Raw genomic sequence first — 27,473 nt, forward strand, 5'->3', positions numbered from 1 at the left:
CCCGTGATAGGCTACGTGACGATTAACGTAGCCTATCACGGCTAGATTTGCAAAGTCAGCCGTGATAGGCTACGTAAATCGTCACGTAGCCTATCACGGGTGACTTTAAAAAAAAAAACGCGTACGGATAATGGCAGCCCCCACAGGGAGCCGCCATTCCCATTCCTTATTTGGTCGCCGTAGTCTACGTAAATCTTTACGTAGACTACAGCGACCAAATAAGGAATGCGAATGGCGGCTCCCTATGGGGGCCGCCATTTGCGTACGCGCTTTTTTTTTTTTTTTTAAAGTCACCCGTGATAGGCTACGTGACGATTTACGTAGCCTATCACAGCTGACTTTGCAGATCTAGCCGTGATAGGCTACGTTAATTGTCACGTAGCCTATCACGGGGGCGTTTTTTTTTTCTTTTAACTTTTTAGTTCGCGGCCGGGCTAGGCGAGGCGCCTCCTCCCCGGCCTGAATTTCGGCTGGGCGAGGCGGGAAGCCTCCCCCCTGGCCTGAACTTCGCGGGGGGAGCAGCGAAGCGCCTCCCCCCCACTGCGAAAAGCTTCGAGGACAGGTAAGGGACTTTCGTGCACCCCTACATTTTATATGGTTCTTCCTGCGTCCCTTTACCCAGATGGTCATGCAGCTCCAGCTGGACATCAGGGCCAAACTCCAGGGCCCTGAAGCCCAGTGGGCCCCCAAATGACCACCCCAAAGTGGCAGGTGATGGGGAGGAAGGTATATAGGCCCAGTGTCAGGAACTGGGCTGGCATGGGCACGATGCTAGGGATGCTGGAGAAATTTGAGGCAGACTAAAATGAGTTCAGATTTCTAAGAATCCGACCTGCAAAATCCTCTGCAGATTGGCCTCCTCAGGCGGTGCGAAGTCCGTGGACTTTCAGATTTTCTTTAACTTTCCCAAAATTTATGCAAGTTTATTCACAGGAAAATATGCAAGTTTCTGCTGAGACTGGAAAATATGTGCAGGGAAAAGTTGAATGGAATGGGGGACATTACACTAAATGTTACATACTAATGTCAATTACGTAAATTGTTGCGAACCCTCTTATGGAATTATTTGCGTATATTTCCACAAAACAAAAAAGTTGAAGCCATCCGTGAATGAACGCCAGAACAAACGACACCACACAGGGTGTATTTCACAAAAGTGCCCTCACCCCGCGCCCGGCTTGCCTGGCCGCGGGGGGGGGGGGCTGTTGTGGGTGGCGGGGGGAGGACGGGACAAGGGCGAAGGCCGTTGGCCTTCCCCCCTGGGGTCTCCAAGGGGCGGGTCTAGCCGGCCACTATTTAGGCTGCACTGCCCCGCAGCCTCCTCATTCCAGCTATTCCAGCTCCCTCCCTCCTGCCCTTTCTGCAGTGTGGGTTGTTTACTGGTCGTCCTATTTTGGGGGCCGAGTAGGAATTTTGGCTCCTAGCCGCATTGGTCAGGCTTTGGGTTTTTTGCCTACTTCACACTGCAGTTCCGACATTGAGCTGCATACGTTAAGCTAGCACTCAACAATATGAACTTCTGGTCACATAGCTGCACCGGCGGCTCTGAGCGGGCTCTCCACTGGGGGAGTGGCCAGGTGAGCATTCGTAGGCACCGTTTCAGGTAGCTGGTAAGGCCCGAGGCTTTCTGCTCAGGGTTTTGTGGCCCCAGTTGGGAGATACGCCTTACCTTTGAGGCCAACCCTCCTCACCCACTTGGGTTCTGTGGCTCGAGGGGGGGTGACAGGGGAAGGTCTCCCAGCCCAGAACTGGGTATGTCCAATTGGTGGGCGAGGGCAGACGCCTCGCCACAGACAATGAATGCCTCACTTTACACCTGTCATGTTGGTCTTGTTGTGGTGTGCCCACCGGTGCTTTCTTCGCAGATTGTAATCTATCAATAAATGTGGCCCTGTTTATCCCAAATTGATTGGTGTCATCTCGTCATTTCTCCCCTGTCCACTCACAATGCCGATATCCCTACATGATGCTGGTCACCACAGCATCCTTTTTTCTTATTTTAAACAACAAGTTATAGTCAGTGCACATCTAGCCAAGTTGTCACGTACATGGTCACAGGTGTTCGTTTTATCAATATTTTTGTATGACAAAATGGTGGTTATTCCCAAGTAAACCAGGACAGCAGAAGCAAACTCCATTTTATTCATGTAATCATGATGGTGCTATGATTTAAGTGAGTTTGAAATGCAGTATTGCACATGCTCTGAGTATTTCTTTTCTTTTTTAATATCAGGGTTAGCAAACAGTTTTTCTTTTTGTCTTGTTTCTTGTCCTACAAAATCAGGCATGTCTAAACAGTTATAATGCATGGAATGAGGGGCTCAGGGGGGAGAGAAATGTTGAGTGCTTCACAACATAGTGAAATAGTGCAACTTAGTGCAACATAGGCATCTAACGAGCCCCCCCCCCCCCCAAGATCATTAAATCTAAGGTATAAAACTATGTAGCTGCAAAATCCAGATCTGAAACCCTCCCACGTTCTCATGTGTGTTTGGTTTGGCGGGAGTAGTTGTAGTGGTTGAATTTCTAAGAGATTTGCATTGTCAGTTATAATTCCCAAGGGGCAATGGGATAGGATGCCTGTACACTACACCATCATTGCACATGTGTCCATGTTGTAGTAAGTCACAAGAGAGCTCTTAAAAACAGTTAAGTCCTTTTCAGAATGCTTACCAAGAAAGCTCATAATTACCAATCTAATTACAATTTGAGTCTGAAACTGAGTTAGAACAAAGTGCTTATACAGGCATGAAACATTCCCAAATGTGCAAACAGGGTTGAATGAACTCTAGAGTACATCTTTCCCTTCTCCATGCGTGTTTCTCTATAATTTTAAGCAAGCAGTTTTTAGATCATAATTAAGTCACTTCTTTTTCCTGTAGTTAACAAAAAACCAAAGAGCATATTCCAGTGCACTTTAGTGTCACTGATTTCGGTTTGATGCATTTTGAATTAAGCTACAGAAGATAGGTCAGGAAGGTAGCTATGGATAGTCACAATCAAGACAGTGACCACAGTGACAACATGCTGCAAGCTGGAGACATAAACACTATGTCCTTTTTGGGATGCCCAAATTTATTTGGAGGAGAGCTAGAAGCAGGACCTCTGGTTGCCCAGTCACTGCATAGAATTTCTTCTCCTGGAACATGGAGGGAAAATGGAAAGATTCTAAAAACCATATTAGGGAGTACATTTACTAGGCCAACCAAAATGTCACAAAATAGTGTGCAAATGGTGGTGGCGCAATGGTGGTGGTGGCAGGAGTACAGTCCATGGGGGGAGGCTACAAGGGAGGAAGTGGCCCCTAAATGCCCCGAAGTTGCCCACCCCTATGCTAGATGGTAAACAAAGCGAAGGTGGAGGAAAGATAAAATCTGGCTGTAGCAGCCATATCGGGGATCAGACTAAGTAGCCTCATGCAGTCTCATGCTTCATGTTCTTGCTGAGCTCTTTCTCCCTTGAATATATTGTTGTAAGCTGACGAGACACAGGAATTCCTTATCTTGTCAAAGGTCATACAATTGTATATCTTGTTCTCTGCTGTTCTCTTCTGTTCTCTCCTTATCATGGCTACCCTATAACCCAGTTCTTGTATTATAAACAATAGTGCTAAGAGAAGAAATGTTGAGGATTGCAACCCCATGCGGGAGGGAGAGGAGGAGCCGTTTCATATATGTCACAATGTGTATAAAACCAATGTGCTAATGTAAATCGGGGCTTCTGGCTCTTTGGAAACGATTCCAGCCTTAAGCCCGCGCGTTAAATAAAGAATCTCTTTTTCCTTCACTCCGTGGTCTCTCTGACTCTGGGTTCTGCAACATAAATGGTGCCGTGACTCGGATGTGGCAGGCTCTGAGCCAGACAGGTGGCAGTTGCCTGCTCTTGATCGCCGCACCAGGAGGACGAGCTCGGCGCATGCCTCCCTTTCTTGGCGCCACCGACCTTTTTGTCGAGTGAATGGGAGAAAGCCTGCACCGGGATCGCCCAAACGGCAGCGAGCAGCAAGAGAACCTTGGGAAGCGGAGGAAGGAACTTGAGCCCTGCCTGTATCGCAGCTGCAATTGAGTTGAAACCCACATTGGAAGCCTTCAGGAGAAAGGCAAGTATATGGGAAAAAGAGGGCCCCGCCTTTAGGGAGAAAGGCCACTGGGCAGAAAAAAAGAGGGCCCCGCCTTGTGAAGGAGGTCAGTGTTGGTGGTATACGTATACAAAAGAACCTACTCCTTGCGGGTAGAAGGGGGGCCTGATCACACCCCCGAGTGGGCGCCAGTACCTAGCACGCCAGTACTCAGTAGGAAGCTGAGGAAGCTGGGGAAGCCGTTTTCCGCTCTGGTAAAAAGTGGGAAAAGTGGGTGGCAGGGACATATGGATGCAGTGGAGAGAATGATTGTGTGAGTGGCTACTGCGGTTTCTGAAGCATACCGTTGACCGTCCGGGTGCCCAGGCCAGTAGCAAAGTGCGTGGTGTGAAAAATCCTCTTGTGTCGGCCAGTGAGACCCCTTACTTACTGACCAATTCCCATTCCCTAATTGTGTCTGTCTTCAATTTAGGAGGGAGGCTATGGGTGGTGGGGGAAGCAAACCTTGCACCCCCTTGAGATGTATGTCAAACAAAGAAGGAAAAAGGTTTTTTTTTAAAAAAAGATTCAGAATAGAGAGAGAAAACAGCAAAAAGCTCAAGGTCGAGCTGAGAGGAAAAAAAACAAGATCTGAGGCTGTTAATTAGAAAAATGTTGCAGGACAGTCTGGCTTTTAACAAAGCGTGGGAGCGTGAGAGTGTAAGGCCGAAGAAGTAGCTGTTAGCCTAGCGCGCCGAGAGAGGGGGGGCAGGAAAATTGCCCACAACGTTCTGAGTTGTGCAACATCATCACCTCGCCTAATTGAGATGAAATCCCTAAGAAATGGAAACTGAAAATGAAGACCCAGAAGATGAAGGCAAAATAGAAAATAAAGGTGAAGAATCAGCCCCCAGAGCACAGGCTAGACCCCTCTTCGAGTAAAAAGTGTGCCATAAGACTGTCCCAAAGCAGAATAAAGTGGAAAGACCACGTTGAAGATCTCTGTCAAGGTAACCGTGTTTAGCTTTGAACTGTGTTAAAATTGCATAGAGCCTGTAGCTACTGACCATCAGCTATATGATTTCTGAAGAGCGTAACCATTAAGCTTTTGCCGTGGGATTCCCTGCAATGAAGAAATCTCACTGATTTGAGTGTCCAGTGTTACACTGCCTAAGTGTGTGTGCTAAAGAGACCGAGAAACCAGACAGCATGTTCCTGGCCAAGCCAAAATCACGCTACTGCCATGCTCCTGAAAGCTGCAATAAACTGTGTAAGCTGGGAGACCCAACCTGATTGAGAAGAAAAGAAGATATTGGAGCAACTGTCTTAAAAAACAATGAGATCTGTGTAGCTGGCTGGCTGACGCTGTCAGTGATGTTACAACTTTAAATTAAGACTGTTTTCCTGTTTGAGACCCCAGCGAAGAAAGCTAACCCGAGTTATTTGTTGCCCGTGCCAAAGCAAGAATTTGGTGGCCCTGTACCTCATCGTGTCCTGTTTTGAGCTTGGGATTTACAAATACAAACAAACTGAGAAGCTTGCCTTTGAAGTCCTGCAAATCACCCCACCGCCTCCCCGAAGATTAATGGCTGCCTGAAAAATGCAAGTATAAAGCGATGCCCATCACCCCCCAGCGTCCTGAGTTTCGGCACTCAGTGTTTCAGTGCTTTCGTGTACCAGGTTAGAAGAAAAAAAAAAGAGTAAGTTTTTAAAATGTCTGTGAGAGAACCTGACAGAAGTAAAATAAAATTTACAAAGGAGTTGCCCAAGTTAAAGTGTCATGGCTAGAGAGCTGAGCTGTGCCGCTCTGTTTAGACAGAGGCCTTGCTAAAAAGTTAAAGGCCCTTGTCTGTCAGAAGGGGTGTAGGGCCACACTTTCCCTTTTTAAACTGATGCAAAAGTAGAGAGCCTTTGCTGGAAACATCACATCTTCATTGCCCAGAGCCGTCTCTGTTTGCTTCCATCAATTTCTGGGCTTTTTAGAGACACTCTGCACATGAACTAAAATTTTAAATTGTCACAAACTTGCCATGGACAGTGCTATGAAGCTTTTGATAAACTTGAACTCTCATCGCTGTGGACCGTGTGTCTATGTTTGTAGTCAGCTCAGTGTACAGCAGGCTGAGTTTGATCTGTGACTTTTAGATTTCCTTCTGCCAGAACTCATGCAGCATAGAGTTGCCGATGCAAAAATGGTGACCTAGAACTCTTTGCGTGTGTGGGTATGCCCGTCCCTTAATTTTAATGGGCCCTGAGCTTTCAGCCAGAAGAGCAGTATGATTGCTGGATCTGCTCCATCATGCCTTACCATGCAAAAAGTGTTTTCCATTCATTGTGTTAAATTGCAGAAAAAGTTTGTTGTGTATATTTTATGATTTCTTAAATATCATAAAATATATGTGATATTTGCAGATTAGTGTTAGTTGCAACTCCAAATAATACTAAGTGTGGTTCCCAATGGATGACGAGGAGAAAAGACAAAGTCAAGTAGAAGAAAGACAAAAGCAAGTAAAAAAAGAAGGAATAGAGAAAGTAGCAGACAGATAGAGAAGAGAGAAAAAAAGAAGAAAGAAAAGGCAAGAGGCAAAAAAAAAAAAACATTTATAAAAAAGAAGCGTGGCCATAGTTGCCCCCAGGGTAAATTAAAAGCAGCTGATTGTGCCTGGAGCTTATTACCTGGGGTAAAGTAGCCACAATAATGTAATAGTTCTTTAAGATAAAGAAAATGTAACTAGAAGGAGAAGAAGAGCCTATCCCAAATGTGTGTCATTGGGACTAGTGTAAGGCAGAAAGGTTTAAGTGAGTGAGTTTAACTTGAAAAAGACAAATAAAGAGACAAGGCTGGTGCATGGAGCAGAAAGTTTTATATAAAAAGTTTGAAACATGATCTGCAATACAGGCAGATCAGCAAAGAAAAAGAAAGCAAAAGAAAGAGAAAAAATTTGTCTTTCCATACTAATAAATAAAAAGTGTTATCAAGCACTTTGGGAAGCGAAGTTGTTTACAGGAAGCTGTGCCTGAGAACCAAACACTTCTAGCCTATGCTGAAAATGCTTGCTAGTGTTATGGGTAACATGTATAGTATAAAAACCCATTTAGCGCAATAGCTCGTGGTTCAGAGAAGCTGTCTGATCCAAAAATTAAGTACGCCTGTGTGCTGTAAGTTACCCAATAAAGTCTCCTTGTAAGTAACCCCCCCCTGCTGGAATCCCAAAACACAAGTGCGCAAATGTTGAAGCCATGGATTCTACATTTAGTTACAGTCTCAAGATGGAATGAGGTTGTAGACATTCAAGGTGCTGTAATGGCTTGCCATGTGAAGAGTTCTGGAGAACCTGAATGTTTGCACTCTGTTTGGTTGACCAAATACTGGCATTGCCCTTATATTGATTTTGACATTTTTCTTGTGAACAACATAGCCACCTTTGCTTTTTGAGAAAACTGGAAGAACCTGAGGAAAGCCAGTCTATTAATATGGCTGAGGGGGCTATCAGGTAAGGCACAGGGTACACTGGAGTTCAACATTATTTAAACCAAGCATAAGCATGCACTGAGGCAAAAATTGGTGGTGAGAGGGATTGCTAGGGGAAAATTCACAGTTCACATGGCCATGGAGCTGAAGCAGCTCCAAGTCAAGGCCAATATTTTCATACTACCAAAAGAGCTGCGTTCGTAATAACCTAGAAGTAGTGCCTGAGCATGATGTAAACAGAGAAGCAAGAGAAATTGTCAACAATTTGTCCCCAAAGAAAACAAACAAACAAAGATTTCTGATGAGGAACAATTTTCAGTGACACAGTCTGTTCCTGAATAAGCTGTTGTGGTTTTAACAAGGGGCTGTCTAAAAAGAAGAGAGATGTTTACCCAAGAATTAATTCAGCTTGTTGGTTCTGAAAACATAGATTCTACTTTTGTGACCCACTTACCAGAAATCTTCTGCCCAGCAAATAGTAGTTGACTGGGGGATTTCTCCCCTGTGCTTCATGCTCATCCTTTATTTAGCTTCTTAAAAGACAGAATTTCTTGCTACTGGAAAATACAGACACATTAATAAAGACTCACCTCAGTACCTTGTGGAAAGAAAGGCTTTGATAAATAGACTGTATGGTGATAGTCCCCACCCCTACCCCTGCTCCAGTCAGTCTAGAGAGAGTGGAGAAAGGTTTTCCGAAGTCTTTTCATGTTGTCAGTAGATTATTTTCCCCATAGATATGTGGACTTTCAGTTCTCACCAGTGTAGCCATTTTGAGATTTTTTATTCCCCATGTTTTGATTTCATGCTGTGCTTTCAAACCAATCCCATGCTGTGGTAAAAATGCCAAGTGTGTTTGCTCTTTTACTTTGCTGTTATGCTCTAGGTGTGCTCTCCCATCCTGCTCCTGTTTGTAAACACACTGGGTCCAGAATAGAACTATTTGTATTAGAGAGGAAAATGATGTCAAAGATTAAATAGCTTTGCTTAGGAAATAGATTCAGGGGTCTGTGCCATCCTCACATGAGCAGGGATGTATTTAGGCAGTCAGCAATACTAAACTGTGGCTATTATTTTGTAAACGTGGGAACAGAGAACATTTAATAAAAGTGGGGTGAAAGAGATGACCTTCTATTCTGTGCATTTATTTCTAGTATTTATATTCTCCCTCTGTTTTCCAAATGAAAGAACAAGATGGCTAACAGGATAAAACTAACGTACAACCAAATTTAAACTCACTAGAACAATTAAACCAGTACAATAAAATACAGAAAAGTCACTAAAATTTTCTAAAGCATTGTTTAAATAGAAATGGCTTCAAGAATACTGTTAGGCTTTCACGGGTCTCCCTGAAGAGGGAATTCCAAACTGGGATGCTATACATGAGATTTTTGCCCATGGAAATTGCAAAGGGCTATCATATGAAACAAATTATTAATAAGATTACAAAAAACGTATGAAAAACTGCAGATGTGAGTATGCTCATAATAAAAACATAAGACCATCCATACTGGATAAGCCCAAGAGTCCACCTAGTCCAGCATGCTGTTCACACAGTGGCCAACCACCTGCCTGTCTGAAAACAAGAAATCAGACATGAGTGCTATAATAGCACTTTCCTGCTCATGTTCCCCAGCACCTGGTATACAGAGGCATACTCCTCCTGATACTGGAGGTAGCATATAACCATCATGATTAGCAGCCATTAATAGCTTTCTCTTCCATGAATTTGTCATATTCCCTGTGGAGGATCTGCCAGGACGAGCCTCAACCTCCCTGCAAGGTAGCACCACTCAGGATCCAGTCCCAGCTCTCCTTCCAAAAATAGGACTGGCCAAGCCTGGCCTTCCAGTCCCCCCAAATACTCAGTAGCCACCCTCCTAAGCCAAGAGGCACTGAGGTTATGCAGAGTAATCGTACCAACTAGAGGTTGGATAAAGGTTTATTAAAATAAGAATAAAGGAGTAGAGGGAAAGGGAAGAATGGAAGTAGCAAGTTACACAAGTGGGTACAAAGCCAAATTACTTAACCATATACAGAGAGCTTTATGAACGCACACCCAAGCCAAAATGATAAAGCTACCTGGCCTATCTTTACATATTTAAGTATGGATCTCCCTGGATAGCAACCAACCATCTGCTGGTCCAGAACCACCAGGACGAAGGGAGACCCCTAGGGGTGGACGAAAGTCACTTACCTGTCGTCGAAGCTTGTTCGCGGTGGGGGGGAGGCGCTTTGCTGCTCCCCCCACGAAGTTCAGGCCAGGGGGGGAGGCTTCCCGCCTCGCCCCGGCTGAAATTCAGGCCGGGGGGAGGCTTCCCGCCTCGCCCAGCCGCGAACTCGAAAGTTTAAAAAACAAACAAACAAACGCCCCCGTGATAGGCTACGTGACGATTAACGTAGCCTATCATGGCTAGATCTGCAAAGTCAGCCGTGATAGGCTACGTTAATCGTCACGTAGCCTATCACGGGTGACTTAAAAAAAAAAAAAAGCGCGTACGGATAATGGCGGCCCCCATAGGGAGCCGCCATTCCCGTTCCTTATTTGGTCGCTGTAGTCTACGTAAAGATTTACGTAGACTACAGCGACCAAATAAGGAACAGGAATGGCGGCTCCCTATGGGGGCCGCCATTATCCGTACGCACTTTTTTTTTTTTTTAAGTCACCCGTGATAGGCTACGTGACGATTTAAGTAGCCTATCACGGCTGACTTTGCAGATCTAGCCGTGATAGGCTACGTTAATCGTCACGTAGCCTATCACGGGGGCGCTTTTTTCTTTTCTTTTATTGGAATGGCGGCGGCAGCAGCCGGTCGAAAGACCGGCTGCCGCTCCCGCCCCGCACGAACACCTGCCGAACCGCCAGCTGGACCTGCCTCCGGGAGGGACATTCGGCAAAGGTAAGTCCCGTCCTGGGGGGGGTGCGGGGTGCGGGGGGGTGCGGAGGATTTCTCCCCAAAACTTGTTCAGGGGGCCGAACACGTTGGCGCTCGGCCCCCCGAAGTTTCGGGGAGAAATTCTCTGCCATCCCTAGAGACCCCATGCCTCTACCTCAGCCTTCTTTTAAAGTCCATCCCTGGCAACCCAGGGCAGATTTTCCTTCAGTCAATCACTGGCCAGCCCCTCAGTGGTCCGCCCTTGCCCCCACCAACTCCAGCTGTTCTCACTTCCCAGTTAGCAGGGACTGTGCCTGGCCTTGAGCGAAGGGCCAAGGAGCCTCTACATAACACACAATCCCAGGTAGTTACATCAGACGTGACCGCCTGGCCTAATCTTATGGTGGAAAACAGGCTGTCATTCTTGACGTTCCCTTTTAATGCCATCCAAATTCGTGTCCATCAATACAACTTGTGGAACTGAATTCCATAGTTTAACTAGGGGCTGTGAAGTACTTCCCTTTCCTCTGTCCTGACTCTCCCATCAATCTGCTCACTTACCGTTTTTTCTAAGCTAAACGGTCCCAGACGTTGTAACTTTTTCTCATAGTGGAGTTGCTCCAGCCCTTTCATCATGTTGGTTGCCCTTTTCTGCACCTTTTCCACCTCTATGATATCCTTTTTGAAGTGTGGTGACCAGAACTGTACACAGTATTCCAGGCATGGTCGCACAGTAGATTTGTATGAAGGCAATATGATATGGTGGTTTTGTTTTGGATTCTTTTCCTAATCATGTGCAACATGGAATTTGCCTTTTTTCACAGCAGCCATATGCTGGGTGGACATTTTCATTGAACTGTCCACAATGGAGCAGATCACAATAATTGCATCACAGGCGACTTCTGCAGCTGCACCCTGTTTCCTTACCATGCCTTACTTGTATTACCTTTCCACACTGCACTCTCCCTTCTGCCTTGCACTCTCCAACATGCTTGCCCATTTGCTAAGTAGCCAGAGCTCACTGGCTCCATACCTAGCATACAGGTGTAATTTAAGATAGACTGAAGTTTTCTGCCATATGATGGTTAAAGGTGCTGAGAGATAGGGGTTGGAAGGTTGCAAGAAAAACTATCCTGAGCCATCTAATGAATGCCACCGGCTTATGCTTTAGTCTGCTAACAAGCTACATGGACTGTTCCTTCCAACACTAGTCCAACTGTCTGAATGACACTATGCTGATGATGTTGAGACACAATAATGAACTGAAAAGGTAGACCAAAGCTGATTAAAAGAAACAAGGTCAGTGAAAGTGCGATTTGAACCTTTCATTGTTTCCATGCTGCCATAACAGAATATTCCTCAGAGCTGCAGCAGCCTGCAAGTCTCATCTGTTTCTCTTTCCCTATTCTCTTACTCACTCCTGCTTGCAAAAACAGTAAATTCATCCTTCTTCTCACTCCATTCTTTTTAGCAGTTATTCTTACCTAAGTCATACTGTAATTTTTAAATGGAGACGGATGGATAATAATCATGGGGAAAGATCCACCAGAACCTGTTCAGGAATGTAAGGAGAAACATTCCTGGGTAAGGAGACTACTTCATGTTTATTCTTCAGGCTGTGAACCAGAAAGTTTTCTTGCATCAAGAGAAAAATCATTTAACCATTAAAAAAGGGGGAAATGAGAACAAAGGCAGGAGGGATGCCTGGCAGGTGAGATATGATTTGCATGATATGAGCTTCCCTATTAATTTGTTTACAACCTTTTTATACCTCCTTCCATTAAAAAATTCTGGGCTGTTAACAACAGATCATATGACAATTAGAACAACAATAATCAGTAAAACAACAATTAAACAATTGTTAAAGACAGCACTAAACAGTTATTAACTACTTCTTCCATAATAACTGTTTTTATTTTTGTGAATTCTCTTGGAAGAATTGACAACGGTTGACTACTCACTTCTGTTGTACCAATTATACCTTCCTTGCTGATTTTAATTACTTAATTAATTAAGAACATGAGAGGAGCCCTGCTGGATCAGACCAAGGGTCCATCAAGTCCAGCATTCTGTTCACAAAATGGCAACCAGCTGCCCACCGGAAATCCACAAGCAGGAGATGAGTGCAAAAGCACCTTCCCACCCATGTTCCCCAGCAGCTGGTGTACATAGGTATACTGCCTTTGATACTGGAGGTAGCAAATAGCCCTCAAGCCTAGTAGCTGTTGATAGACCTCTCCTTTATTTAGAATTTGTCTAACCCCCTTTTAAAGCCATCCACGTTGGTGGCCGTCACTACATCTTGTGGTAGCTTAAAAATTCCATAGTTTAAATATGTGCTGTGTGAAGATATACTTCCTTTTATCTGTCCTGAATCTTCCACCAATTAGCTTCATGGGATGACCCTGGGTTCTAGTATTATGAGAGAGGGAGAAAAATGTCTCCCTATCCACTTTCTCCATACCATGCATGATTTTGTAGACCTCTATCATGTCTCCCCTTACCCTCCTTTTTCCCAAGCTAAACAATTCCAGCTGTTGTAACCTTCCCTAATAGGGGAGTTTCTCCAGCCCCTTGATCATTTTAGTTGCCCTTTTCTGCACGTTTTTCCAACTTTCCCCAAATTTAATGCATTGCACATATTTCTCATTCTGCTTATTTATAACGCATGGTGTTTATGATGTAAATGCCACAATTTCAGTGACCCCAAATCTAACTCACTACCAGCTTGTCAGGTTCTGGTATCACAAAATCAGAGGCCATTTAAAAATGGAGTTCATGGCATTTATTTTGTTGGTCTTGCCATATCCGCCCAGAGAAGAAATTCTATGTCAGATAATAGTCAGATTCCAGAGGCTCATTTGGTTGAGCAAGCTGTGGCACCTTGTCTGCTGTTCAGCTGAAAGCCATATTCCAATCTGCCATGTTTTGGCTGAAGAGCCCGAGTGTGTCACTTTTTTTCTTTTCACAGAGACATACGCCACATGTCACATAAAGCTGCTGTCCCCTCGCACATTCTGTATAAACAGTTTCCATAGTTTTCTGAACATATTGCATCTTCTGCTAGTAAATTCTACTTCCCTCTTAGCAAATGTTTTACATATGAATGTGGTTTCAGAACGGTGGCTATGATACATGTACCAGGTGCTCACAAGACTTTAGAATTCCTCTTGCTTGTCTCTTATATCGTGTGCTGCTTTTTATGCCATATTCAACTCACGTGATGAGTCTCATAAAGGATAACCATTCATAATATAGGTGTTTTGCTATGGGGCATGATGCTCTTTCAAGATACCAACTGGTATAGGGCTCTACTATGGCTGTTCTTTAGGATTAATGTATACCTCGCCATAATGCGAGTCCCACAAACTCTTTCTTAACAACAGTATCAAGAAAGCTCTCATTTGTATACCAGCTGCAACAAAGTGAAGGCTAGAACAGATGCAGCAGACTATGTCATACTAGTGAGGGACAAGTATTCCAGGTGAGTCCCTCACCATAGTATTTGTCCCTCACCATACTTCTGAGGGACAAGAATTCCAATTCCAAGAGGAAACCTGGAATACCAAAAGTGGTATTCCAGGTTTCCTCTTGCTATTGAATTGCATTGACTTGCGACAAAATTTGAAACGGAGAGTGGCTGCTTTTCATATGACTGCCAGTTCGTTTTATCTGAGTTTGCTTCTCTTTCACAATTCAACTAATGGAGTGGGGTGCATAAGGCCCACCCCATAGACTGAATGAATATGCAGAGGAGGGCAGTGGGGTCTTTCTCTAGGGAACTGCTATGTTCCCCAATTAATGTCTGATGCTTGACAGAAGGAGTTCTCCATGAGTTCATCTATATGGACAGAAAGCTCCTACACATGAGGAGGGATCCTGATTGTCCAGAGTCCTTTCTCATGTGTAGGAGTTCTCCATGCATACATTGTATGTGTGGAGAATTCTTTCTGACAAACATCAAATTGAAATTTGTTGGAAGAGTGTGGTGGTAATGGGGGGGAACTAGTCTGTGTGGTCCCCTCCATGTGTTCATTCAGCATGAGGAATGGGTTGCGTTGCGTGTACCTTCCTCAAGTCATGTCCAGGCAATTACCTTTCTCGTGGTAATAACTTTTAGCCCCATAGACCCATGAAAGCAGCACCCTGTCTCTAAAATGATCATATGACTAATGTGTCAGGTGCAAAATATGTGGTTTTGTACATCAGTGCTCAAGACATACAAAGGTATTCTTGCCATGAAAACTAAATGGATCAGTACAACCAGAGATATGTCGGTATACCATCGGAAGATGGGACTCCCAGGGCGAAAGATGGTCAAAATGCTACTGGGGAGGAACAGAGGATAAGTTCAACTAGCCCCACATGTGATGACGCAGCTAGCTCAAAGCCGAAAGGATGGCTAGCGGCTGATGGTGCTGGTGGTGAACGACGAGTCCGATGTTCTAAAGATCAACACATAGGAACCTGGAATGTAAAATCTATGAGCCAGGGCAAATTGGATGTGGTTATTGGGGACATGTCAAGATTAAATATAGACATTTTGGGTGTCAGTGAACTGAAATGGACTGGAATGGGCCACTTCACATCAGATGACCACCAGATCTACTACTGTGGGCAAGAGGACCACAGAAGAAATGGAGTAGCCTTCATAATTAATAATAAAGTGGCTAAAGCAGTGTTTGGATACAATCCAAAAAACAATAGAATGATCTCAATTCGAATTCAGGGTAAGCCATTTAACATCACAGTGATCCAAATATACGCCCCAACCACAGATGCTGAAGAAGCAGATCAGTTCTATGAGGATCTGCAGCATCTACTGGATAGTACGCCAAAAAGAGATGTCATTTTCATTACAGGAGACTGGAATGCTAAGGTGGGTAGTCAAACAACACCTGGAATTACAGGCAAGCATGGTCTGGGAGAACAAAATGAAGCAGGACATAGGCTGATAGAATTTTGCCAAGACAACTCACTGTGCATAACAAACACTCTCTTCCAACAACCTAAGAGACGACTTTATACATGGACTTCACCAGATGGTCGACACCGAAATCAGATTGACTACATCCTTTGTAGGTGTAGCCAAAGGTGGCAGACATCTATGTAGTCGGTAAAAACAAGACCTGGAGCTGATTGTAGTTCAGATCACGAACTTCTTATTGCACAATTTAGAATCAGACTAAAGAGAATAGGGAAGACCCACAGATCAGTTAGATATGAGCTCACTAATATTCCTAATGAATATGCAGTGGAGGTGAAGAATAGATTTAAGGGACTAGATTTAGTAGATAGGGTCCCGGAAGAACTACGAACAGAAGTTCACAACATTGTTCAGGAGGCAGCAACAAAAAACGTCCCAAAGAAAAAGAAAACCAAGAAGGCAAGATGGCTGTCTGCTGAGACACTGGAAGTAGCCCAAGAAAGAAGGAAAGCAAAAGGCAACAGTGATAGGGGGAGATATGCCCAATTAAATGCAAAATTCCAGAGGTTAGCCAGAAGGGATAAAGAATTATTTTTAAACAAGCAATGCGTGGAAGCGGAAGAAGATAATAGAATAGGAAGGACAAGAGACCTCTCCAGAAAATTAGAAACATCGGAGGTAAATTCCAGGCAAAAATGGGTATGATCAAAAACAAAGATGGCAAGGACCTAACAGAAGCAGAAGAGATCAAGAAAAGGTGGCAAGAATATATGGAAGATCTGTATAGGAAGGATAATAATATCAGGGATAGATTTGATGGTGTGGTCAGTGAGCTAGAGCCAGACATCCTGAAGAGTGAGGTTGAATGGGCCTTAAGAAGTATTGCTAATAACAAGGCAGCAGGAGATGATGGTATTCCAGCTGAACTATTTAAAATCTTGCAAGATGATGCTGTCAAGGTGATGTATGCCATATGCCAGCAAATTTGGAAAACACAAGAATGGCCAACACATTGGAAAAAATCAACTTATATCCCCATAGGAAAAAAGGGTAGCACCAAAGAATGTTCAAACTATCAAACAGTGGCACTTATTTCACATGCCAGTAAGGTAATGCTCAAGATCTTGCAAGGTAGACTCCAGCAATTCATGGAACGAGAATTGCCAGATGTACAAGCTGGGTTTAGAAAAGGCTAGTGATGGCGGAGAATTTCTCCCCGAAACTTCGGGGGGCTGAGCGCCAATGTGTTCGGCCCCCCGAACAAGTTTCGGGGAGAAATTCTCCGCCCCCCCACCCCCCGCACCTCCCCGGGACAGGACTTACCTTTGCTGAATGTCCCTCCCGGCGGCGGGTCCGGCCGGCGGTTTGTCGGGTCTTCGTCCGGGGCAGTAGCGGCAGCCGGTCTTTTGACCGGCTGCCGCCGCCGCCATTCCAATAAAAGAAAAAAAACGCCCCCGTGATAGGCTATGTGACGATTAACGTAGCCTATCACGGCTAGATTTGCAAAGTCAGCCATGATAGGCTACGTAAATCGTCACGTAGCCTATCACGGGTGACTTAAAAAAAAAAAAGTGCGTACGGATAATGGCGGCCCCCATAGGGAGCCGCCATTCCCGTTCCTTATTTGGTCGCTGTAGTCTACGTAATCTTAATCTTTACGTAGACTACAGCGACCAAATAAGGAACGGGAATGGCGGCTCCCTATGGGGGCCGCCATTATCCGTACGCACTTTTTTTTTTTTTAAGTCACCCGTGATAGGCTACGTGACGATTTACGTAGCCTATCATGGCTGACTTTGCAGATCTAGCCGTGATAGGCCACGTTAATTGTCACGTAGCCTATCACGGGGGCGGTTTTTTTTTTAACTTTTAATTTCGCGGCCGGGCGAGGCGAGGCACCTCCTCCCTGGCCTGAATTTCAGCCGGGCGAAGCGGAAAGCCTCCCCCCCAGCCTGAATTTCGGCCAGGCGAGGCGGGAAGCCTCCCCTCCGGCCTGAACTTCGCGGGGGGAGCAGCGAAGCGCCTCCCCCCCACCGCGAAAAGCTGCGAGTCCAGGTAAGTGACTTTCGTGCACCCCTAGAAAAGGCAGAGGAACTAGAGACCAAATTGCCAATATCCGCTGGATAATGGAGAAAGCCAGGGAGTTTCAGAAAAAACATCTATTTCTGTTTTATTGACTATTCTAAAACCTTTGACTGTGTGGATCATAACAAATTGTGGCAAGTTCTTGGTGGTATGGGGATACCAAGTCACCTTGTCTGCCTTCTGAGGAATCTGTATAACGACCAAGTAGCAACGGTAAGAACAGACCATGGAACAACGGACTGGTTTAAGATTGGGAAAGGAGTATGGCAGGGTTGTATACTCTGACCCTACCTATTAAACCTGTACGTAGAACACATCATGCGACATGATGGGCTTGATGAGACCAAGTCTGGAGTTAAAATCGCTGGAAGAAACATTAACAATCTCAGATATGCAGATGATACCACTTTGATGGCTGAAAGTGAAGAGGAGCTGAGGAACCTTATGACGAAGGTGAAAGAAGAAAGTGCAAAAGCTGGGTTGCAGTTAAACCTCAAAAAACCAAGATTATGGCAACCAGCTTGATTGATAACTGGCTAATAGAGGGAGAAAACGTGGAGGCAGTGACAGACTTTGTCTTTCTAGGCGCAAAGATTACTGCAGACGCTGACTGCAGCCAGGAAATCAGAAGACGTTTACTTCTTGGGAGGAGAGCAATGACAAATCTTGATAAAATAGTGAAGAGCAAAGACATCACACTGACAACAAAGGTCTGCATAGTTAAAGCAATGGTATTCCCTGTAGTAACCTATGGCTGCGAGAGCTGGACCATAAGGAAGCGAAGATAGATGTTGAACTGTGGTGCTGTTGGAAAATTCTGAGAGTGCCTTGGACTGCAAGAAGATCAAACCAGTCCATACTCCAGGAAAGAAAGCCAGACTGCTCACTTGGGGGAATGAAAGACAAAACTGAAGTACTTTGGCCATATAATGAGAAGACAGGACACCCTGGAGAAGATACTGATGCTAGGGAAAGTGGAAGGCCAAAGGAAGAGGGGCCAACCAAGGGCAAGATGGATGGATGATATTCTGGAGGTGACGGGCTCGACCTTGTTGGGGGAGCTGGGGGTAGCGATGGCCAACAGGAAGCTCTGGCGTGGGCTGGTCCATGAAGTCATGAAGAGTCGGAAGCGACTGACCGAATAAACAAAAATAATTTTTACAAGGGCAGCTTTGAAACAAGCAATACTCGTGGGGCGGGGGGGGGGAAGCATTTGGTGCTTTCCTAGGTGAAGTCCTTATCACCTTAGACAATGAATGCTTTTTCTTCAGTACTCTGTAAAAGGAAATACTGTTTGTTGCTTTAAAAAAGGATTATTCATGCTATGATGGAGTGTAGTACCTTAGTAACACTGAATTGTTTTTTCAATATAGTTTTATTATTTTAAAATAATGCTATGGAAAAGCAAGTGTAATAATGATGTATATAATTGTGAAACTCCAGTTTACTGACAAAACAGTAATAAAAAGCCACCATTTGATAAAGTCCATGAATGGCTAATAAAATTAATGGGAAAGGAACCTTATTTCACAGCAGGGTAAACCATGATAAGTACTGAGGCAGTTTTTGAGAGTTTTAAAGAGACTACCACACATGCATATAAGACAAGCTTGTGTGCTAATAGTAGATTCTACTAAGTAGGGTAGAGTTTTCTATATAGCACCTGTCAAAAATCTTCTTAGGGGACTTCTTGATTTGCCCCTATCCAGTGATTTTGCTCAAATGATGCTGTAAGCACAGAACTATTTTTCCTTGTAAGATAAGGTCCCACATAGAGATCTAGTATACACATTTTTGTGTACATCCCTCCCCCCATATATGCATTTTTCTGTCCACTTTTTGTAAATGTGTGCGTTTTTGCAAGCTGTTTTCCGTATTTTCATGTGTTTCTGCATGTAATTTTCACTACTGCGTGCATTCTTGGGTGCACCTTTTGCAAAAGTGTACATTTTTGCCTGCACTTTCCCCTAATGGGCTTATATTTGTGCACATTTTTGAAAATGGAGAACTGTATCACAAATTTGGAGAAGTACAAATTTCAGTGCACAGCTGTTTTCCAGTTCATTTATTGGTTCAGCAGGTGAGCATTTGATACATTTGTATAAAAATTTGAACAGAACACATGTCTCACTCATGCCTCATCCCACATGATTCTGTTTGTGCATTCAAAAACAAGAACAGGTCCACTGGTCTGCCTTATATGCAAGGGAAGCTTTTCGTGACTCTTCTTTATATTGATAGTGAAGGCATAAGGAGTGTCTTGCAGAATGGCAGAGCAGCTCTGCAGATTTATTTCTGCATGCAAAAGGGTTTGTAAATGCAGGCAATTGCCCAAAGCCAATGTAGTGCAGATAGCAGTGAGTCTGCCCACCCCTCCCACAGTGACTATCTGTATTTTAATGCACATGCTTATCAAAGTGTGCATTTGATATTTATGGAAGTTGGTGCCATGTTGCGCACAGGTATCTCTGACTGAGACTGAATATTTTGAAAGACACAAGGTAGAATCGCCTTTTGTTAGACATGGTGGCTGAAGTCCTGCCTCATGTAAATGGCCCTTGCAGTGTCTCCTATCCTGGGATTTATATGGACAGAAATTCACCTTTTACATTGTGTTTCTCTTTCCTCTTTGCTTTTGTTTTATTTTTTATGCATCTGTCCTTGTTCATATTTTCCTCCCTCATATTTGCAGAAAATTTTTCTGCAGTCATGTCTGCGACTCCTCGAGTTCTGTTTATTTTTTCTTCAGTAGCTGGCCCTATTTAGTGCTTCTATTAATTACCATAATAGGTTAATTGAAGTGAGTGCCACATTTAGGGGAGCCTCCTGGGAATCCCAGGAAATATACACATCCTCATTAGACAGAATGCTTTCCACTAGTATATCAGCCTTTCGATAACAACCACTTCATGGCAATGAGGTGTGCAACGCAAATTAAAGCCTCAAACACATCCTGGGGACTGAATTCCTTGTAGGTTTCAGTGTGGTTATTACTACTCCTGATGTTTCAGATCATCTGACACCCCCGACTGCAAGTCACCATGCCGTTTCTGTTCTATGTGGAGATTCAGAGGCAGCTTGCTCTCCTCTCTTACTACTTGACTTACGTTCATGGAACACTCCTGTTACTGGCCATTGTAAATTGTAGCTTGTACCATGGTCCTTAATTTGCACTGTCAGTAGTAAGGACATGATGCAGTGTCCATTGGTTCAGCATTGATCCTTGTCCCTCCTTATCCTGCTATATACAGAAGCATGGACATGCAAACAATGCTAATTAACTATATGCTCTATGGCAAGAATTGATTTTCCAGTTAATGAAATGTGGTGTTTGTCTGATCTCTTACATATTGAATAGAACTTATGTTATCCAAATGTGCTCATTGTCTGAATTCATTGTGTACTCCCACACAGACCTCATTCATTTCCATGGAACTTGGACAAGAGCATTTCCTGGTGCCCTTTATGTGTTCTCCACATTGGCATTGAGCTGCACAAATACATGTTGGAATTCTGCAATATTTAGGATTCTTTAGGGCATCTGCTTAGTTGAAGTTTGTAACTTTCTGTGTGTTTTAAACTAGATTTCTGTTTGACTACTCAGCCAGGCTACCATCCTATGCACAGTTATCTGGGAGTAAGTCACATTGAACTCTAAGCATCTCAGTGGATTTATTGTAACATTGGTTCTGAAAATAGTCTGCCACTTTCCTGGCTTCTTCTTTAAAGACAAGGTTGTGTGTGTGTGTGTGTGTGTGTGTGAGAGAGAGAGAGAGAGAGAGAGAGAGAGAATGAACAAGGGTGGTCAATATGCCCCCTTGCCATTTTTGCAGCTCCCACTGCCTCCCCCCCGAATTTGTTTTGATGGTGACAAAAAAGCCATGATTTTGTCTTCAGTGGAAGCCAGCTCTTGGCTTCAGTGGAAGACCCCCTCCCCCCAAACACCACTTTCAGAAAAGACATTTGTCTCAGGACTGCAGCAGGGGGAAAAAAAGGATTAAATCCCCCCACCTCCCGGTGCCTGCTGAAATCCCAATAATTATCAGCCCCCCCACCAGCTTATTCTATTTGCATTTTTAAAAACCTGAACATTAAATGCAAAGGCACATTGGACATCATGCATAGTTTGGCCCTAAGTCTGCATAATTATCTGTTTCTAAACTCTGTGAAAGCATATTTTTAGGTTGTTTTTGTGGTGGTAGGATGTTGGTTACTACTTAATGGGAATTTCTATGACACGTTTTGCTGAGTCAACCCTTTCCTTCAAAGCAATCCATCCCAGGACACAGCAACTATGTCAGTGTTGGCCATATTTGGCCATATTTCTTCATTTCAATGATAAGCTGTTAGCGTTGAATATCTTGAAAATGCAGTCCTTGAAAATAATATCGTAATGGAAATAATATAATGAAAACGCAGTCCTTGAAAATAATAATATTAAAATAATAATATTATTTTAATAATATAATATTTAATAATAATATAATTAAATAATAATATTAAAATAATAATATAATTTTAATAATAAAATAATAATATTTTATTATTATAAAATAATATTGTAATGAAAATGCAGTCCTTGAAAATAATATCGCAATATCTCTCTTTGGAGAGATTCTGAGGACTCACTGGCTGCACTGCCCATGTGCTATAAAATATGTATAGGTGCTTTCAGACAGAGGGCTTCTAGCGCTACCAGTCAAAATAGCTGCACTGTGCAGTTCTTCAGTCTTTCCCTCTTTAACAGATATTTTGTGGGAAGAAAAAAGATGGAATAAGCCATCAGAAAACACAGGAAGATAAAAAAATGGAAGACATTGTCTGGACCGCTTACAGCATTTTGTGAATGAGGTGACTGCCCAACAAAAGCTTGTCTAGAAGCACCCCTTAAAGGTTTTTCTTTCTTTTGTAAAGGACTGGCTTGTGGTGTTGAATCTCTTTCAGCCTGAGAGCTGAATTCCATTTTGGAGAAGCTTTGGGAGGCCACTTTGCAGGGGTGGGTGAGGCCGAAGGCAAAAAAGGCCAGTGCCAAAATACCAAAACATACCAGCATGTTTCAGCTTCAAGCGCTTACTAAGCCTTAGGAAAGGCATTTCAACCTTGTAGAATGGGGGGAAACCCTTCACAAAATCTGGGACATCACCAATGGTCAGTGACTGGGGGAAAGGGGGTGGGGCCTGGGGAAGGGGGTGTGGCTCCCTGAGAACACCAGACAGCTAGATTTGGCCCCCCTGGCCTGAGGTTCTGCACCCCTGGACTAGCAGGAGCTTCTACAGATTATTAAATAAATAGGAGTGGAATTTGTCTGTCACATCAACAATGTTTGTTTGTTTGTTTGTTTGACTGATTTATACCTCATCCTTCAACAGGTTCCAAAAGCACCTTATTAAAGTTAAAATTACAGTAGAACAAATCAAAACAAGAATATTACAACAGGAATGTTATGTTAAGGACACAGGGCCATCGTCCCTAGGAAAGGGGTGTCCAGAGGTTATAGGATGGTGTGGAGTGCCCTCTCTGCCTATAGAGATGCAATATGGATATAATAACAATGGCTTACTTTTCAGGGCTGTTGTAATGTTTAGCCAGGTGCCTCACACCCTGCCCCCAAGCAAAATGTAGATATAATGGTGGACTTTATTTGCACTGGCAAGGTGATTTTTTAATCCATTTAAACTCATTTTTGAAGTCCTGTCCTGACATTGCTGATATCTGTTCTTTTGGGTTGGATATGCTACTGCCCAATCACTGCTACAATGAAATTCTAGATTTCTCAATTGTTTTGTGGGCAGTAATCCCTATTCCACCAGGCAGAGCAAAAAAAAAAAAAGAGAGAGAGAGAGTACAAAATGAAGGTGGCAGGCCATTCTTTAGACAAATGGTCCCTCTACACTTATATCTATGGCTAGGCTTGCTCACAAAATATCAGTCATAGCTGTGATTTTACTCATTGGCTAAACACACTAAAAACTGGTAGGTGGCTCATTTCTTACAAAATGATTGGACAGAATAGTGGCTGGATATTTTGCCTCACATCTCAGGTTCTCCAAGGGCTAGAGACTTGCTCTCTTTTTATAGCTAAAATGGGAGAATCCAGACTAGCAGCTAGTAGGCCTCCCAAGATGGTAGACCAGGGACTGCAACCTCCTTAGCCCATGCCTGAATGTTTGCAGCCCATGGTGTGTGTGAGTGTGTGTGAGTGTGTGTGAGTGTGTGTGAGTGAGAGAGAGAGAGAGAGAGAGAGAGAGAGAGAGAATCGTCTGTCAGTCAGTCTGTCTTTAATTCCATTCCATATGGCTAAACCTAGAATTCAGTCAGCAGCTGCACCTCTATTTATTTATTTATTTATTAAATTTATTAATCGCCCATCTGACTGGTCACCCAGCCACTCTGGGCGATGTACAACCCACCATAAAACAATTTAAAACAATAAAATTTTACCATAATTTTTTTTTTTAAATACCCTAACCCACCCCAAATGCCTGCCTGAACAACCACGTTTTTAATGCACGACGGAAGCTCATTAAAGAGGGGGCATGACGGAGTTCCCTAGGGAGGGAGTTCCACAGAGTGGGGGCCACCACAGAGAAGGCCCTCTCCCTCGTCCCCACCAGTCTAGCTGTCCTGGCTGATGGGACAGAGAGAAGGCCATCTGAGGCTGATCTTGTTAAGCGGCCTGTCTGGTGTTGCTGGAGGCGCTCCTTAAGATAGGCTGGGCCGGAACCATATAGGGTTTTAAAGGTCAAAACCAACACCTTGAATTTGGCCCGGAAAACAACTGGTAACCAGTGCAACTCATTCAGCACTGGAGTGATGTGATCTCGCCGGCGGCTGACTTTAATCAGGCGAGCCGCCGCGTTCTGTACCAGCTGCAGCTTCCGAACCGTCTTCAAGGGTAACCCCACGTAGAGCGCATTACAGTAGTCTAAACGAGAGGAGACCAGGGCATGTACTACCGATGGGAGCAGATGGTCGGGAAGGAAGGGGCGCAGCCACCGTATCAGATGGAGTTGATACAGCGCTGTCCGGCTCACAGCTGACACCTGAGCCTCCATGGACAGCTGGGAGTCCAAAATGACCCCCAGGCTGCGGACCTGGTCTTTCAAGGGTAGCCGTACCCCATTCAACACCAGGTCAACATCCCCCAGCCTCCTCTTGTCTCCCACCAAAAGTACCTCGGTCTTGTCAGGGTTCAGCTTCAGCTTATTCCTCCCCATCCAGCCACTCACCGTCTCCAGACATTTGGACAGGGATTCTACAGCCAACCTTGGTGAAGATTTGAATGAGAGGTAGAGCTGCGTGTCATCCGCATATTGATGACACTGCACCCCAAACCTCCTGATGATAGCCTCCAGTGGCTTCACATAGATGTTAAATAGCATCGGGGAGAGGATGGAACCCTGTGGCACCCCACAAGTAAGTGGCCACGGGTCCGAAAACCTCCTCTCCCAGTGCTACCCTCTGGTACCTGCCGGAGAGGAAGGACCGGAACCACCGCATAACAGTGTCTCCAATGCCCAACCCCTCCAGGCGGTCCAGGAGGATACCGTGGTCAACGGTATCAAAAGCCGCTGAGAGGTCGAGGAGAACAAGGAAGGAGCATTCACCCCTATCCAGAGCCCTCCTCATATCATCCACCAAGGCGACCAAGGCCGTTTCTGTCCCATGCCCAGGCCTGAAGCCCGACTGAAATGGGTCTAGATAATCAGTTTCTTCCAAGTGTGCCTTCAACTGCACCGCCACCACCCGCTCAATCACCTTGCCCCAAAATGGCAGATTTGAGACTGGGCGAAAGTTGTTCAGAACTTGAGGATCCAAGGAGGGCTTCTTTAAGAGTAGTCTTATCACTGCCTCCTTGAGGGCTGATGGCATCACTCCCTCCTCAAGGGAGGCGTTCACCACCGCCTTGATCCCCTCACCCAGTCTCTCTCTGCAGCTCATAATGAGCCAAGATGGGCAAGGATCAAGTAAGCAGCTGGTCGGCCTTACAGATGAAAGCACCTTGTCCACTTCATCAGGAGGAAGAAGCTGGAACCGATCCCACAAAACCGGTTTGCCACAGGCCGCCTCTTGCTCACTAACTGTATCCACAGTGTGCAGAGTAACACACCTAATCTGATCAATTTTATCTGCAAAGTGCCTTGCCAAAGCCTCACAGGAGGCCTTAGAATGCTCCAGTGGTTCCGGAGCCACAGGACCGACCAGGCTCCGGACCACTTGGAACAGCCTCCTGGGGCAGCACTCTGCAGATGCGATGGAGGCAGCATAATATTCCTTTTTTGCTGCCTTCACCGCCACGTGATAGGCTGAAGATACAGCTCTAGCCCGTGTCTGATCGTTTGGAGCGAGACTTCCGCCACCGGTGCTCTAGCCGTCTCACCTCCTGTTTCAGAGCTCGTAACCGCGGATTGAACCATGGTGCAGTCCGAGCCCTGTTCAGGGGGAGAGGGCGTTTCGGAGCCACCCGATCTAATGCCCCAGTGATTGCGGCATTCCAGCCACCCACCAGGGTCTCGACCGAGTGGCCGTTGGCATGCCCCAGAGAATCCCCAAGCGCGTTCAGGAATCCATTTGGATCCATAAGACGCCTGGGGCGGACCATTTTAATGGGTCCTCCACCCCTGCGGAGGAGTTGTGGAACCGAGAAGTCCAACATCACCAGATAGTGATCTGACCATGACAAGGGGGTGGTGGATATACCCCCAACTTCCAGATCACTCCCCACTTCTCCAGAAACAAACACAAGGTCTAGTGCATGACCGGCTACATGGGTGGGCCCAGTTAGAATATGGTGCAGCTCCCAGGAGGCCATGGTCTCCATGAAGTCCCGAGGTGCTCCTGTGAAGATGGCCTCCGAATGTACGTTGAAGTCCCCCAACACCAGTAAGTTAGGGGACCGTACACGCACATCAGAGACCACCTCAAGCACCTCGGCCAGGGAGTCAGTCGTGCAGCGGGGTGGACGGTACACAAGCAGAATCCCCAGACTGCCCTTCGGGCCCAACCTCCAGTACATGCACTCAGCAACCTTGGTCTCCTGGAGAGGGGGTCTGGTGAAGACCAAGGACTCTCAGTAGATAACAGCCACTCCCCCTCCCCGATCCCCAGCCCTCGGCTGCTGTGCATACGAAAATCCAGCTGGACACATGGCTGCAAGGGTTGGAGCAGCAGCCTCGGCCAGCCAGGTCTCCGTAATACATGCCAGGTCTGCACCCTCATCCAGGATCATGTCATGGATGAGGGAGGTTTTCTGGATAACAGACCTGGCACTGCAGAGCAGCAAACGAAGGCCAGAAGATGGGGTCACGCCTCCCCCAGCCATCCTTTGGCTCTGGACAGGCCCGGAGCAGGGAACAGATACTACACATCTCTCCCTTGTTCCCCTTACCTGGCATGGCCTGCCCCTAGCGCTCCGCCAGCGCCTGCCGCCCAGCCTCGGTATGTTCTGGCCCCCAACACTCCCCCCACTGTCTCCATCAGGTGGACACATGCCCCCTCGCTCCCGCCTATCAGGCAGGCTACTCACCCCTAAAAACACAACAAAATCCCCCCCAACAAAATAAAACAAACAAACAAAACAATTAAAATCCCCTTAAAAATGCCAGGCAGGAGTCCACAGGGAAGGCCTGGTGGCGGTGGCGGCGGCGGCGGCGGCAGCAGGCCCAGCAGCAGCAAGCATGCCTCTTCCCCAGTGGTGGTGGTGGTAGCTTCTCCTGGCCCTGGCTCTCCCAGGCCACCTCAGCCAGCCAGCTTATGTAGCCCCTCCAGGGAGGGGCAGGTGGAGCAGCACAGCTGGCTCGGTACCTGGGGGCCTGGTCCTGCAGGGACTGGCGGTCTGCCAGGCAGAAGTCCACAGGGAAGGCCTGGTGGTGGTGGCAGCGGCGGCAGCAGCAGGCCCAGCGGCGGCAGCAGCAGCAGGCCCAGCGGCGGCAAGCACGCCTCTTCCCCGGTGGTGGTGGTGGTGGCTTCTCCTGCAGGCCCTGGCTCTCTAGATTAAGAGATGCCATTCTGACAGATGAGAGTATAATATGAATTACCCACAAAAGTAAATCTACA

General features: G+C 45.5%; 1 protein-coding gene across 7 annotated transcripts in view; it reads left to right on the plus strand.

Moving 5' to 3' along the window:
• Positions 1–4,813: 4,813 nt before the first annotated feature.
• Positions 4,814–27,473, plus strand: part of DAB1 (DAB adaptor protein 1) — a 911,155-nt gene continuing 888,495 nt past the window's right edge. For 3 of the 7 annotated variants that reach the window (XR_014790532.1, XR_014790533.1, XR_014790531.1), the window contains exon 1: positions 4,837–5,757. The gene's annotated coding sequence lies outside the window, so the exon portion shown is untranslated. Of the gene's footprint in view, positions 5,758–27,473 lie in introns of all 7 variants that reach the window. The other 4 variants (XM_084852384.1, XR_014790530.1, XM_084852385.1 and 1 more) reach the window with 4 other exon arrangements.

Source organism: Heloderma suspectum, chromosome 4, assembly GCF_057233095.1.
Source record: "Heloderma suspectum isolate Gila_16-S chromosome 4, 16-S_ref, whole genome shotgun sequence".
Classification (NCBI taxonomy): domain Eukaryota; kingdom Metazoa; phylum Chordata; class Lepidosauria; order Squamata; family Helodermatidae; genus Heloderma; species Heloderma suspectum.